Below are 15,030 nucleotides of genomic sequence, written 5' to 3' on the forward strand. Positions count from 1 at the left end.
TCATGAGTATGTTGAAAATCTAAGAAAACACCTTCAACATGCTTTTGCCTATGCTCAGTGAAATCTAGAAAGATCAGCCGACAGCATGAAGACCCACTATGACTTGAAGACCAGAAAAGAATACAATGGGCCTCATTACGACCCAGGCGGTAAGTTACCGCCTGGGTCATACCTTTACCACCATGGCATAAACTACGTTTACTCCATGGTGGTTGGCGGACTTACCGCCCCATTCCGAGGTTGGCGGGGCGGTAAATCCCCAATCCCCATTTACCCTTCCCCATTCCCATTTTTGCCCCATAGGGCATAATGGGAGTGGAGAAGGCGTTCATTACGCCACCGTAAATTACGGTGGCGTAATTAACATCAAGGTCCCTTAGCGCCATGGATTTTAACACCTGCTAAAAGCAGGTGTTAAAACCTCCATGGCGCTAAGGGACCTCGGAATCAGGCGGTAAGGGTCGGCGCTGTTTACGCCGCCGTAAACCCCTTACCGCCTGAGTCGTAATGAGGCCCAATGTAGGAGACCGTGTCTACGTATACAATTTCCAAAGGAACCAGGCAAAACAACGAAAATTCCTGCCTACTTGGAGTGGTCCTTTTGAAATTGTAGACAAGATTTCACCAGTCGCCTACAAGATCCGCATCCCCAAAGGCAGTTTGGCAGAAGGGGAAGATAAGTGGGTCCATATTAATCAACTAAAGTGTTGCCATCTTAGGCACACTATGCAGCCACTGGAGGAGTCTTCTGGAACCCCAGAGGGGGCCCCACCAGAACCATAAAATTCCAACTATAAAATAGTCCACATATAGGCTATAAAATACAATAATAAAAATGTGTCCTGATTTCTCAGAATGTATATGTCCGCCCCACTACAATAATAGTTGTGGGGAAATGTCTACAAATATGTTTTTTGCTTTGTCATCCTAGGAGAGGATAACCTATCGTTGTTTGGAAACCATGGAGAATAACCAAGGATGACTACCCAGGGACCGAGAGCAAAGATCCGAGGGGCCCGGAGTATTGCTCAATACTCCCATCAGGACTGGTCAGGAGAACCGATCGATCCACCTCTGATGGAGGAAAAGATGATGAACTTTGCCATTGGTGGAATCAGAAGAGATGAGGCTGACATCGCAGTCTTGCGAGTTCCCTTGATGGACGATCAACGCCAATCGCTAGAGAGGGTCTTGGGGGATGTTTCAACCCACTAGTCCAAGCCCTGCAACATTACTGTGCATTGCTGGCAGCAGAAGCCTCAGAAATGGCCACCGAAAAGCATGCCGCTTGCCAAAATCACCCCAAAACAGCGCAGTACAAATCGGAAAAAATAGGCTGCCATCCACTTTTGCCTATCTTAGTGAGCACAGGAGATCACTGTCAAAACCCACCATTGGGCTACCCACAAAGTAGCCTGAAATCACTTGAAAAAGAAATGCTGATTGCCAAAAAGAAACACAGAGCTGTTTGGAAATCCGTTTTCTGGATTGTCAAATTTGAAAAAAATCAAGGCTCACAAACCACCTAAAAGATCCAACCTCCTTGTTGGGTGTTCCACATTATTCTACTGCAAGAATCCACATAAAGACAATGGGTCTCATTACGAGTCCGGCTGTAACCGTGGCGGTAAAACCGTCTGGTTACTGCCAGACTCGTATTACCATTCCGCCTCTGTGACTCCCAGAAATACCAGGGCATTACGACCCTGGTGTCCTGGGAATCCCAGAGGCGGAATGGTGTAAATCCCCATTCCCATTTAGTCCCATAGGACTCAAAGGGAATGGGGAAGTGGAAACACCGGCACCATCTCGTGATGGTGCTGGTGTTTCCACGTCTGCCTGCAGGCAGGAGGTGTTCAACTCGGGATTGGGCGGTCCGTAATTAACAGTGGCGGCGGGTTTACCGTCACTGTTAATTCCAGTCCGCCCGACCTGTAATGAGGCCCAATGTCAGCAAGAATCATATGTCATCAGAACAAAATCCACTTTTAAAGATATTTGATGGAAAGAAAGCTGTCAAAAATGGGTGTAGTACCGTTACTCGCCTCTGTCAGGTGCTGGTGATCTCTAATTCTGACAGGAGAACTGGTGTTTCAGAAGTTAAATATGCCAAACAAGAGAATTCCAATAAAAATGCCATATAAGAGTGCCACACATTGATTTTCATGTTGAAAAAGACTGGAAGTAAAAATATGTTTGCTTATTGTAAATTTATAAATGTATTTTTTTTTCACAAGGAACTATTTTACAATTGACCAGAAGGTAACCTGATTCAGTTAAAACTTCCAAGAGGCTTTCTTCCCCTGAGAAACTCACACCCTGTTCCTTCCCACCAAAAGGAGAGCATTTCGCATTGCCATGTTAATCAGAAGGGGAGGAGATTTCCTCTGCTGCCCTGAGCTAGAAACAATGGGTCCCTTGAACTGAATAGAAAATGCTAATTCGGGTGTAACTGACAACTGCTCTGGCAGGAAGGCAAGTCATGTGACCTTCTGACTCAGCCCAGCTCTGGAGGTGGGCCAGACTGAATATGTGGATTGAAGTGGAAGTAAATATATGTTTTATAAAAATGTTTATAGCAAAGTGTATTGAACTGACAAAAATCTGAAACTTAGAGATTGTTAAAATGGGAAATTCACTCACAGTTTAAGATTAAGCTGGAATCTGTGCGACATTCTGAGACTGAACCCTGGAAATTAATCATATTGTAGCCATGGTGTTTATGTTAGGAACATGAAAAATTACAGGAATACGCCCAGATCGGATGTGCATACATGTATAAAAATTGGTGCAGAACTAACTTTGGGAAACCCACCAAAAGCACGAAAAAGTTGTCATTTAGGAACCATAGCTCGTAGAAAAATGAGAGTTGAACAGCAATGTACATTAAGCAATCTGTCATGTAATTATGTATTATGAACAACTTGTGTATCTTGAAAACATGCTTTTTGGGAAAAACAGATTTCCATGTAAAAGCAAAGAGGAGGGATTTCTTTTTGATCATAAACACAGTGTTACTCTGACTCATTATGACACACTGCTCCTTTCTCAAATCAGGGGATAGGAAATTCTCTGACCTATCAGAACCTTAGAGGGTTGGGCATAGATAATCAGCCTCCCCACCCACTTTGGATATCGATAAATAGGGACTGTTGAGGACCCAGAGACAGACACTTTCCACTCATCAACTGATTTCTTGGCGAAGCACCCTGCAGGAAGATCCAGACTCACGACATAGATCCAGAAACCAGACTCTAGAACTTTGAAGCAGAAGGGCCCAATCCAAAAGCTGAACTCTTCTCAGCTGGCCTTCAGAATCTTAAGCAACCTGATTCTAACCCCTAAACTTCCAAGGGGCACCACAAAATCCAACAGACTGGCTGAGCTGTTTTGGTATCCTAGCTAAGAACCCCATGCTAGAACCAAGATCCAGACCCACAGAGCAGAGCTGTAACCCAGAACCCGTCAGATCCAGTGCAAGAGGCCACGCAGACCAGAGGGCCTTGCTGAGAGCAGAACCCAGTGCCTGAGACCTGTCCGGTGGCGAGTGAAGTCCAAACCTTTGACCAGATCTTTGACGGGCCCATTCCATTCCAAAGTCATAGGAGTGAGTATTTAGTCTAGAACTGTCCATAGTCATCTCTTAGTTTAAATTAATCCTATTCAATCTATTTCAACCTGTCCAGAACTGCATTATAGAATATTGTGTCCATCCTGAATTCTCCTCATTATAGTCTGTGATAATTGTAGCGATAATCATCTGTGCGCTGACATTTTCTGAAGAAAGTCAAGTGTCCTGGTGCACAACAATCAGAGTGGAAGGCGCCCTGTTCTGGTGGTTGTCTCGTTGGGTATCTTGCACTTTCATAGCCCCTTAGTATAAGTCCATATGTCATTTTGAAGCTAACATCCTCAGCTTTCAAACAAACCCAAAACGATATTCCAACTCCTTATAGTTTTTCCGTAATCGTGTTTCCCGCATGCGGAAAAGTTTCTGTGATTTGCATTTTGGCTCAATTTCATTCTATGTAAAATAGCTATTCCTTGCTTTCAACTTCTGAATTTCGTTTTCCATCTGCTAATCATTCTATAATCATTGCTAGTGTTGACCTGACCCAATCCAAAGCGACTCTCACTAGTTCTGAATTTCATTTAGCGAATTATAATCATTTTTAGCATTTTTCCCATTCAATTCATATCACATTCAAAAGCAATTGACCTGTTTTAAAAGTATTCCTGTTCTCTCTAAGCTTGCTGGGGGAAGTGAGATTGAAACTGCAATTGTTGATTGTTATTCCTGATACCTGTGTGCCCTCATTCCACCTCTTCATATTGCATACTGGGGGGAGTGAGTAATAACAGGGGGAAAGAGTGATCATATCGTCTTTTGATTTAAATCATATCAAGTCTTATTTCTGTGTTGCATTCTTTCCTATCATTGCATTTCCTTGAACCATACATAGTATTCTCTGCTACATTATTCTTCCTATTGCTACTCCTAATTGATTAAAGAGATTGTTGATATTGTAATATTACCCATTGCTGATCCTTGTTCATATTCAGAAGTTATAAAAGTGTAATATATATATTGTTCAATTCTTCAAATAAATCTTTTAATTTGAAAAACAAACCTACTTCTTGGCTCAGTGAGGTTGGGGAATTCAAAGAGAGGGGTGTTATATAAGGGTAAATCATCCAGAATTAAAAGAACTTTGACATAAAAATATATAAATAAGGGTTTCCATTGGGCATCCCATACTAGGCATTGACTTAGTTGGAGTGCTGGATTGAAATCACTTACAGGAGATGGGCGTTGAGGTGTACATAATTTGTAGTTTCTGTCCTCTTTTAATTGGGAATTGTCGGGACCGTCCTGGGATGGCGACCTGCTCTCCAATTTGAACTTCAACCGCATACGGCAGCAATTGAGCTCACCGAAATGCCTTTTCAGAATCCTCAAAGCCCATGGGATTGCCCCCCAATCGGGATCAGGCCTTGTAATTTATAAGGTCCAAATTAATTGCAAACCAATTGAGCATGTCACTGCCTAAATAGAATGCAGCATTGACATCTTGCACGACCCAACAATTATGCTCTATGCTTTTATCACCTATAGAGGTTTTGAGCATATACCTTCTAGGCAGGAGATGTTTGGAATTGGCAGCTTCCCGGCCCATTTCCCACTTATCAATCAATTTAAATGTGGGAATGGTTGGATCGTTTGGGAGTTTCCTGAAAATGGCTTAGCTGATGAAGCTCTTTCTGTTATTCAGGCACACTCTGGCGAGAACAGGCTCCTTCCCCTCATTTAACTGAATAGGGAGGAACAACTGTTTTCTTATTTTCTGAATGTCAGCTAAGCCTTGAGCTGGTATTTCATCACTTTTGACTACAGGATTTGGATTTTCATATTGGGAATTGGTATACAATTTCAAGGTATTTCCTTCCAGTATGGAATGCTACTTGAAACTGGAAGGAAGGTTGTTTTTCAAGAATGGAGAGGAGTTTCCATCACCAGTTTGTTGTCCTACTACAATTACTGTAATGTCAGGTGTTTGATTATTTTGGAAATGAAACTCAAGTTGATCAGATTTTTGTTCAACCATGTTGCATGTGCCATTTAAACTAACATGGTTGACACTTTGTTTTCATTTTATTGGCCAGTTAGTGTGAGTCCAGAGGACCTTATTTATGCAGTCTTTCAGGGGAGACAACCTCCAGAGGAGGTCATTACCTAGTAGACATGGGGTCCCCTCTGGAGTCACGACTATGAGCGGGTGCTTCACCTTATGTCGCCCAATTTTAATTTCCAGATCCGCAGTCCCCTCAACGGGAATTTCATTCCTGAAGTTCTGGAGTTTTCCAGGAAGAGGGATTCGAGGGATCTGGTGTATCTCCCCCATCCTGAATTTAGCTGCTCAAAGGCCCTTTTTGACAGGAGAGTGTCTTGGGATCCAGTGTCCACCAGTGCTGAAAATGCACATTGCCCTTGCACTCGGACGGGGGCTTAGAATCTACCTTCTTTCTCCTCCAATGGGCAAAGGTAATGGGCATTTTGGGCAAACTGGGCAGGTCATTTTCTTATTTTGGACTCCGATACTGGAGTTTTGGACAGTTTTCTGTGCCGGATTCTGGGAATCTGTAACAAAAATGTGGCATCCTGAAATATGTGGGATTTCAAAATCCCCTTTTTCCCTTAGCTCTTTGCTGCCCATCTTGACCTGGTGGCAGTCACTAGAACCAGCTTGTGGGGAGGATACCTCCATCAATATTTTGTTCTCTGGATGACAATTCTGGGGTTCAGGGATGGGTGATTCTGAATCAGTCCCCACACCTACCCAGTCTAAATTCTGGTCTCTTGGGGCCCATTTTTCTTTGGGAGGAATTCCCCCATCCCTGAAGGAGAACATTTTCTTCACAGAATCTTCCAAGGATTCTTCCCCTTCAAACTGGAGGACACTGACTTCCTCAACAAAATGGGCCTTTTTGATTTCTTTGTTTCTCCTACCGACCCTCTGTTCCTTGGGTTACAGAATTTCAGGGGCAAGAGATTTTAGTTCTGGTTGTGTGGTGTCCAGGAGCTTTTCACAGGTGAGGAAGGAAGCTTCCTCTAGGGCTTTACACCCCCCTGGCTCCTGTGCCTCCTTCTCTGGAACCGGTGGCTTGTCGGGATTCTCTCCCCATCATTGTTCCGGGGTGCCAGACCCTTGGTTTGAGGGGTTCTGAGCCACCATGTTCATCTGAAGGTTCTGCTGAGCCCTCAACATGCGACTCAGATCCTGAGTGAGATTCTGGACCTGGCGCTCCAGTTGGGACCCCTGCTCCAGCTGGTACGGGGGTCTTTGATCAAACCTAGGTTTTTCTCAGGAAGGGTAACTATGCCTTCTCCCAGAGTACCCTGGGTACTGGGGATTTCCTTGGTAACCATTGGCCTCCCCTCTCCTGGATTGGGTGGTCTGGATTCCTGAAAGCGGGGAGAGAAAGGAAGGTTGTCCTGCAGTTTGGGGTTTGGAAGGTATCGGGGGAAGAAACTTAACCCAGGATTTGGAGGATTACTGCCCTCCTGGGGGAAGTTAGGAGGGAAGTTTCCTGGGGCAGTACTCACCTGGTTGGATTCCCCCCTCTTGAGCCGGGGGAGTCCATACGTACCCCAAGATAGGTATATTTCCCTTATAACTGGGACTGATATAATTAGCAGAGTTATATGTCACATTGGTGGGATTACCTACCTGACTACCACCTGCTGCTGATTGATCAGAAGGCCTTCTTTGCCTCTGATTTGGCTGGTTTTGAGAAGGTGTGTTTTTAGGCACCCCCATTTCTAGGTCCAAAATGGGGGCAACCTTCACCACCGCAACCTTAGCAGCAGCGGGAGTGTTGGTTGGTTTGTGTTTTTTTTTAAATTTATTTTTGCTGTATGCAGGTTTTTGGACATCATAGATCTGTGTAGCCTGCTCTATTACCCAGTCCAGGGTCCTGTTGTCGTGAAAATCCCTAACCAGCGGTGTCATTATATATTTTGGGAGCGCGTGAAAATAGGTGGTTATAAATTCTCAACTATTCGTGCACACCCGCCTGGTAGTTTGGCAAAGGCATTTTTAGTTCCAGCACAAATTCTCTTGGGGCCTGATCCTCTCCGCACTGCAGACTGTAGGCAGCTTTGCGAGTCTCCTGGGGGTTTCTGTGGGTGGAAAAGTGCTTCAAGATGGCCGCCCTATAGGTGGACCACCTTGAATGGTTCTGGTCTTCCAGCCCAGGAAAGAAGCTGGAGTACTCCGGAGAGAACATCCATTTGGCATAGTGTATGCAATTCTGGCTATTTTTGATGTTAAAAGAGTCAATCACCTGTTCATATAGCTCCAGATGCTCCCAGACAGAATATTTTGCTTTTCTGTGATAGAGGGTCATGACATTCCTAATAGCCTTAATCTGCCTAATGGGGTCTTTCACCAGAGCTCTCTTTTGTTGATTGGCCTTCTGTTGCCGCTTCACCTGAGTCCATTCGCCCTCAGACTCAGAGCTGCTACTGTTTGAGGTCCCATCTTTATCTTCTAGGCGCACCCTGATTCTTTGAGCTTGTGAGTTGCTCTCAGAATGGTGGGGCCTAGTTCCTTCTCCCCGTTGTACCTTGTGACTCTGGGTCACTCCCTTTGGACTCCCTCTTTCGCACAGGAGAGTGGTCTTCTGGCTCCTCTCTGCTTCCAGGGTTGGTGAAGAATCCACCCCACTGCCCTGATTGGGTGGAGGTTTTTAGAATGTTCTTTTGGGGTCTCAATTCACGCTTTTTTTGTTCTGCAAAGTGAACCAAATGGTCCCTTTGTAGATGATGTTTCTGTAGGTCTAGCTCCCTGTGTTTCTCCTCATAGGAGTCTTCCTGATCAGACATATCATCCATAATATTTTGGAATCTGTACAGGGACACCAATCCATCAATCTCTGATGGGCGGTGGCCTGCCTGTTCAATCATGCTGGCCTACTTGAATCTGGCTGCCTCATGATTCCCGGTTCTTGTGAGCCGGTGGGCATGAAGTTAGCAGAACCTGGTACATACAAGGCAGTAAATGGTTTTGAGGCCCTTGGTACAGAGGGCATCACACTGTGATCAGGGGTGGCCCTGTCCATCTCTCCTTGTTCAGGGTCCCTTAAGTTTTGATTTTGCCTAGCATACTCCTTTTCTAACAGCTCCAGTTTCTCCCTCACAGCCCCTATTTCATGATGGTAGGCTAAGGCCTGAGCCTTTTGCTCTGCTATCAGGGCTTGACCTGCCTCTATAACCTGCTCTTGAGCTGCCACCTGGTTCTGGAGTCCCCTGCTCTCCTCACAGAGGGCCTCATTGTCCTTTTGTGCTGCCTGTATGGCCTGGGAACACTGAGAGCATTTTTGCTGCAGCAGATACATCTCCTGGTTTTGTGCATTTTTAGCTTGCGTGTTCTCTTCTAGATCACCTTCTACTCGTCTTGTGTGGCCCAATCATTTTTCATGTTCTAATTTTAGTTTGTTTAGTTCCTGGAGGTCTAACTCTCGCTTCTGTAGGTCTGTTTTTAGGTTGCTCACTTCCTGACAGAGGGCATCTTTTTCTTGATACATGACACCCCTCTGTTCAGCCAGGTCATCCCGCTGTTGTTTGATAGTACATAATGTCTGGCGTTCTTGGTCAAGTTCTGTTTGGAAGCAGAGTTATTTAATGATTAAAGTATTACTCTCCTCTTCCAATTTCTCAACCTGTTTTAGTAAAGTGGTTATCTGCTCTGAACAGGCTCTGTTATATTTTAGTTGATGATTCAATGTATGTTGACTTTCTTCCAGAGAGTCAACCTCTTCCTGACACTCCACTTTTAATGCATCTAACTGGGTGTCTTGACTATTATCTTGACTCTCTGCTTCTCTGGAATTCACCAACCCGCTCCCTTCAGCCTCCTCCTCACCTGAGCTGTTGGTTGATGATGGTTCTTCCCCCAGATTTCTTCTGGTATGGTAGTCCTTGTCTTTCTTTTCTAGTAAGTTCCTTCCTCGTGTAGAAGCCACAGTGACTGCCTGTGAGCTGCAGACCTGTGGCTCCTATCCCGGGGACAGGCAAAATGGGAACAAGGGGAAAAAAGCGCTAAGCTTAAAAAAAAACCTTCTGCTGATGTTGAGTGAATTTCCAAAGTAGTAAGATGGTTGGGTGCTGTGCAGAAATAGAGTGCGCTTCCAGCAGTCCTGTAGCAGCAGTTGATCACACACCAAAAATTAGAAACAAGAGAAGGAGTTTAAGAGGAGGGGCTTCAGGCTCCGAAGTGGAAGTGAAACAGGAAGAGTCTGAATGCCGTAGCTGCCGAGGAAAACCAGAGCGAAGGGAGGAGGGAATAGAAGCAGAGAGGAGGAAGGTGAGTAAAGAGGAAGTACAAGGAAAGTAAAAGAAAACAGCGGGTGAGGCACGAAGAGATAGATGGAAGAAGTGCTGGGACCCGAAAGTGGTAGAAAAGCTTAGTGCGAAGCAGAAGCAAAAAAACTGGAGCGTACCAACCAAAGAGACTAGCGAGTCAGGACGGTTTCAACGCAAGGACCGCTGGGAGCGAGGGTGTAATGTACCTCCCAGCAGCCGTAGTGGTGCAAAAGACTAGACCAGTGATGAGCGGTGAGAAGGAAATGTAATGGACCGTCAATTGCGTCAGAGACTTCATCCCGCTCCACAGCGCAGCGGCAGTCTCCAAGTGCGACTGCGTATGACACTGCGCCTCTTGGTCTGAATTATTTTGTTGTTGCACAGCAAAGTCCTCTTTTAACTGTTTGATGTAGTTTTCCAATTCTGCCTCAGTATCTTGGCTCTTTTGCAAATTCTCTTCTACTAGTTTTAATTCAGTCTGGATTTGGTTGAAGAGCTCAGACTGGTTTTGCACAAGGGTTCTATTTTCTTCATTTTTTTCCTCGATAACCCCCATGTGGAGATATATGTAGGCTGTGAATCTGACCATTTTAATGTACTCCTCTTTAACTCACTCAATGCTTGATGTAATAGGCCACTGTCTTGCCACACATCAATGTTCATGGCGAGGACCTGTTGCATCATTTCTACTAGCCAGGCCTCCTCATCTTGCTCGGCTCATTCCCCTCTAACAAATAGTTTGTGCAGAAGATGCTGCATAGCCATTTTTCATCTCAGCGGTGGTCATTATGAAGAGTGTTCTTCCTTTATTAAATTATGTATATAAGGACAATTCTGTACTGTGCTTTTTGTCTAGTTCAGGGTTGATTTTACTTTATTTTTACACACAGGCTTGATACTTAGGGTCTAAGTTACGGGAAGGCGTTTTTACAGTGTAACACAGCTTTCTAACCACAAAAAGTATCACTACCTTTCCTGGGTTAGCCTGCTGTGTTAAGCTGTCACGGGTGGAAACACTTATCTCAATCCCAGCAACGAGCCCCCACTGTGTTAAGGATTTCAAAGATGTGGCACACTCTTCTCCACCCACACACAACTTGGTTAAACAGGGTTTTTTGGGAGTGTTGCAGGGGGAATGCCTAACTGTGATGCTATTTGAAAATACTGCCCAAAAAGTAATCTTGCTTTCATTCATTTGTGTATTGGGCATCTGATTTTAGAAGGTTAAACTAAAGGTATCCTATCATTTTACTGTGTAATTATCACCACACTGGTGATTGCTACCCTATATTGAATGTGTTTGATTTTTATTCAAAATTAAAAATAAATAAATATTTCATTATTACACCCCGGCCTGGTTCATGGTCCATTGCAACACAGGGTGTACGTTAAGAGGTGTGTGAGACGTGTTGGCTGCCTTCTCAAAAACAGAATCGGAATGTAATAAACTTAAAAGCGTTTTATTCTGCGGCGCTTCCCTGGCCAGTAGAAAGAGTCCTGGTCTGGAGTGTGCCGCATCTTTTAAATCCTTAACAGGTTCTTCAATACTTCCATCATAACTTCATGTTTCATTTCAAGTTCATTGTAAATCAAAAGAAAAGAGACAGCTTACACTGATACATATACAGAACAAACAACAATGAGTGAGATAAAAAAAGTTGAAAGTGTCTGAGTGCTCTACCCAACAACGCAATCTAATGTGCCCGAAAAGAAATCAGGGTCGACGCTAGGGAGAGATTTTCTCAGTGCCAAGCTAGCTCATCCTAGCACAAAAAAAACGTTTCAGCAAGCTGAATTCTATCGCCTTCCTCAGGACCGAAATGCCTGGATGGATACAAAATAATGATGCTAGTTGCTATAAAAACGAACATCTAACTGGCCAGTGGATGCCTAGAAAAGAAGTAAAAACTGCAACTCACCTATAGCTTGTAAGAAGATCTATTTTGCTACTCAATTTCATCAGAGTGCTCTACTGTATGCTCTATTCAATATGTGGTTGCTCAAGAGATTACAGTACATGGTGCCACAGTTGCATCAGCCTATATTTATAGCGGCAACATATTCAGTCACTAAAACATAATGCTATTGGTGCATATCAAATTCAACAGAGCTCAGAGAATACTTGTTCAAAATAGAATATGAGCAAAACATTCCTCTTCAATACATGTGGAAGGATACATGTATTAATAGCCAGTTGGCTCTGGATTGGTATTTCCAGCCATGTGTTGAGAGGAACAAGAAATTCATTAACACCAAACCAACTAAAGGCAATCTAAAGACATTTTGAAAACTATTAGGGAATAAGAAAGACGATGAGAGTTCCGAATGCCAGTGGGATCAAAGCTTTCAAGCAGAATGAGTCACCAATTTAAATATTATGTAGCCTAAGCGAGCGCCTGCTGCTATTTACCACGTTTTAGGGAAGTGGTGTTTCGCTCAACGCCACATAGCCTTACATATAGCTGTTGATGTCACCACCTCCAAACGTGGCGTGATAACGTCATACATTTAGATACAACCAACATCATACTAAGGATGAATTGATGCTGAAAAAAGTCGATGTTCATCAGTGAAACCGTGAAATACTTGCCATGGGAAAAGGCAGCATCTCAGGTCATTTGTACATTGAAGATCAGCTGTTGACTCACTTCGTGTCCCACTGATCCCTCACATAGAACACCTTTGATACTTGGTGCTGTCATAGGAAAAGGAGAATTGTGCATTTGCATTATAAAAGATACAGTTGGTAGCATTCGTGGTTTCTGGGATGATAGGTTTAGTAAATATGTTAGAGGCATGTCCATAGAAGGACTGCAAACACTGCGAAAGCAAGTATGGCAATGTGAATATTGCCTTTCCATGTAATATGCCAACTAGATGCTGCAACATGCAAGTGATACATATGCTTTGGATAGACACCAACTTCAGAAGAGGGGGTATGGATGTGTGGACGGAGTTTAGACAATTGGGTTTGCACTCCAGCAGTAATATCAAATGCATGTTGTTGTACATGTCTGTGCCATACTGGAAGAAGGATTGTTGCCGGCAGGCAAACCCATCTGGGTGTACTGAAAATGTCTTGTGAAATGCTCAGAGATTGTCCTGCAATCGACGCATAATACCATTACATCCTTCACAAAATCAACATGATGCTACTGATGCTTTCATTTTTTTAAACATCCATTTGTTATTGGACATGTCATCATAAATATGCACATGATTATCAGCCCCCACACATACTCTTCCCCACCCACTACATAATCCCTAAAAACCCTTACCCTCTCACTGCTTCACCTCGGTACACCTCTCCCTTTCCCACTAAATCACCTCAACAACCACTGTAGCCCCCTACATCTCTTCATCCCACTGCATCATCCCAGCACACACCTGTGACCCCTCTACCTACCATCCCAACACACCTCCCCACCTCCTTCCCTTTCCAATGCATGACCCAACACTCCCTCTGCCGAATATAGCAGTGTTCTAGAGTCTTGAAGAGCCTTCAGTGTTTGTTCTCAGTCACAGGTGGGCTGCGAGGTGGTGGATAAGACATGCATAAGGAGTGATGAGGAGGATCACTCTCTATGTGTGTTGCATATCTTTAAGTTGTTGGGCTTTGAACCACAGCAGACACGAAGTGGACAATGGACTGCTCCACCCCATCAAGGATACCTGACATAGCTGGAACCCTTTTGTTGTTGAATTGGTAGCCTCTCTCATCCCTTGGCTCGGGAGGATGATTTCCTTGGAGGATATCATGGAGGCAAAACTCTCCCCATTTTCTTTCCCAGGCCTGTGATGACCTTCTTTATGTTCTGGCGGATGGTGAGCATTACAATAATGAGTAACAATTTGCAAACGACTCTATTGTATAAGGTGGCTCAATGGATTCAGACACTGGAGACACACGAATGAGATGTGAACACATAAAGCTCATCGCTTTGGCTATAAACTTTTATTTAACAAATGTTTGTAAAAGGCCTTGCTATCCCTATGCTAGGAGGTTTTTCCCTACCTCAACAAAAACTAAGCATCTGTCCATTGTCGAAATAAAAATGCCCTGTGTCTGAAATCCTATTCTGACCCCTACACTCTAAACATAACTCTAAGGGGAAAGGGTGATGGTTTTAGCTTTGGTAATGCACAAATTGTTCAAGTTCATAAAAAAAAGGCATAACTTTCACACAAAAACTCCAATGTATACAATCCAAAGTTCTAGGGGAGTATTCCCTTCCCCTGGTTTTCTCTTTTCACACGCAACAGTTCTTAAGGGTATGAGTCCTCTTTAAATGTCTTTGAACAACAACAGCAAAAGTGACTGGTATATTAAACAACTTGGTTTCACCCGGTACACTCTCCTGCTGGCTCTTTTCCTCTTGTGCTTCTATTAACAATGTTTGTATATAGCTTTGCCTGGTATACTCTCCAGTCAAGGCTTTCATAGTGGTATATTTTACACACACTTAAAAACGTATGTATTCGCAAAGGTTCACGAGGTGAAAGGTTCTCTTTCTTTCCTCTCTCAAGCTTGGTTACAGGTCCCAGACTCGTAACTGTTACAGTTTTGCAAAAAAGTTCACAAAGTGAGGGGTTTTCTTCTCCCCCTGCGACACTTGGCCTCCCTCTGGCTTTGCTTCCCAACAGATTTATATTTGCCTGGTATTCTTCCCTTCCAGGTTTTTCTCATCTGTTTCACTGACATATGATTCTTCTCTTTTATCTTTATCAATATCAATGTGCCTGATGTATTTCTTAACCAGTTTTTTACTTTCATTAGCTTTTACAGTAAGGGTACTGCTATTCCCATTCTCCTTTCACGCTTTCAAATCACAATTCACATTCTTCATCTTGATTCTACAGGGCTTTCTTGGTTACTTTCCTGCCCCTTTTTAGACCCTGAGGTATTGGACCCGGCACCCCAACCCTTGAACTATGGGTTCACCAGTCACATGACGTCTCCCTGGGTCTTTGTTTCTCTTCCCGGTGTCCCAACCCCTCAGCAATGGGCTCACCGGTTGTGTGGCTATTCTGTGGTTCTCTGGCTCCCTTTCTGTGTCTCCAGCGTCTTTGTCAGTCGAGTCTCTCTGCGGCATTGCATCCTCACAGCACCAACGTGTCAGCTGCTCGCTTCGTTCTGGGATGCAGGCATTACTTGCCTGGTCTTG

The sequence above is a fragment of the Ambystoma mexicanum genome, chromosome 8 (genome assembly GCF_040938575.1).
Source record: "Ambystoma mexicanum isolate Mex_15411 chromosome 8, UKY_AmexF1_1, whole genome shotgun sequence".
In the NCBI taxonomy this organism is placed as follows: Eukaryota; Metazoa; Chordata; class Amphibia; order Caudata; family Ambystomatidae; genus Ambystoma; species Ambystoma mexicanum.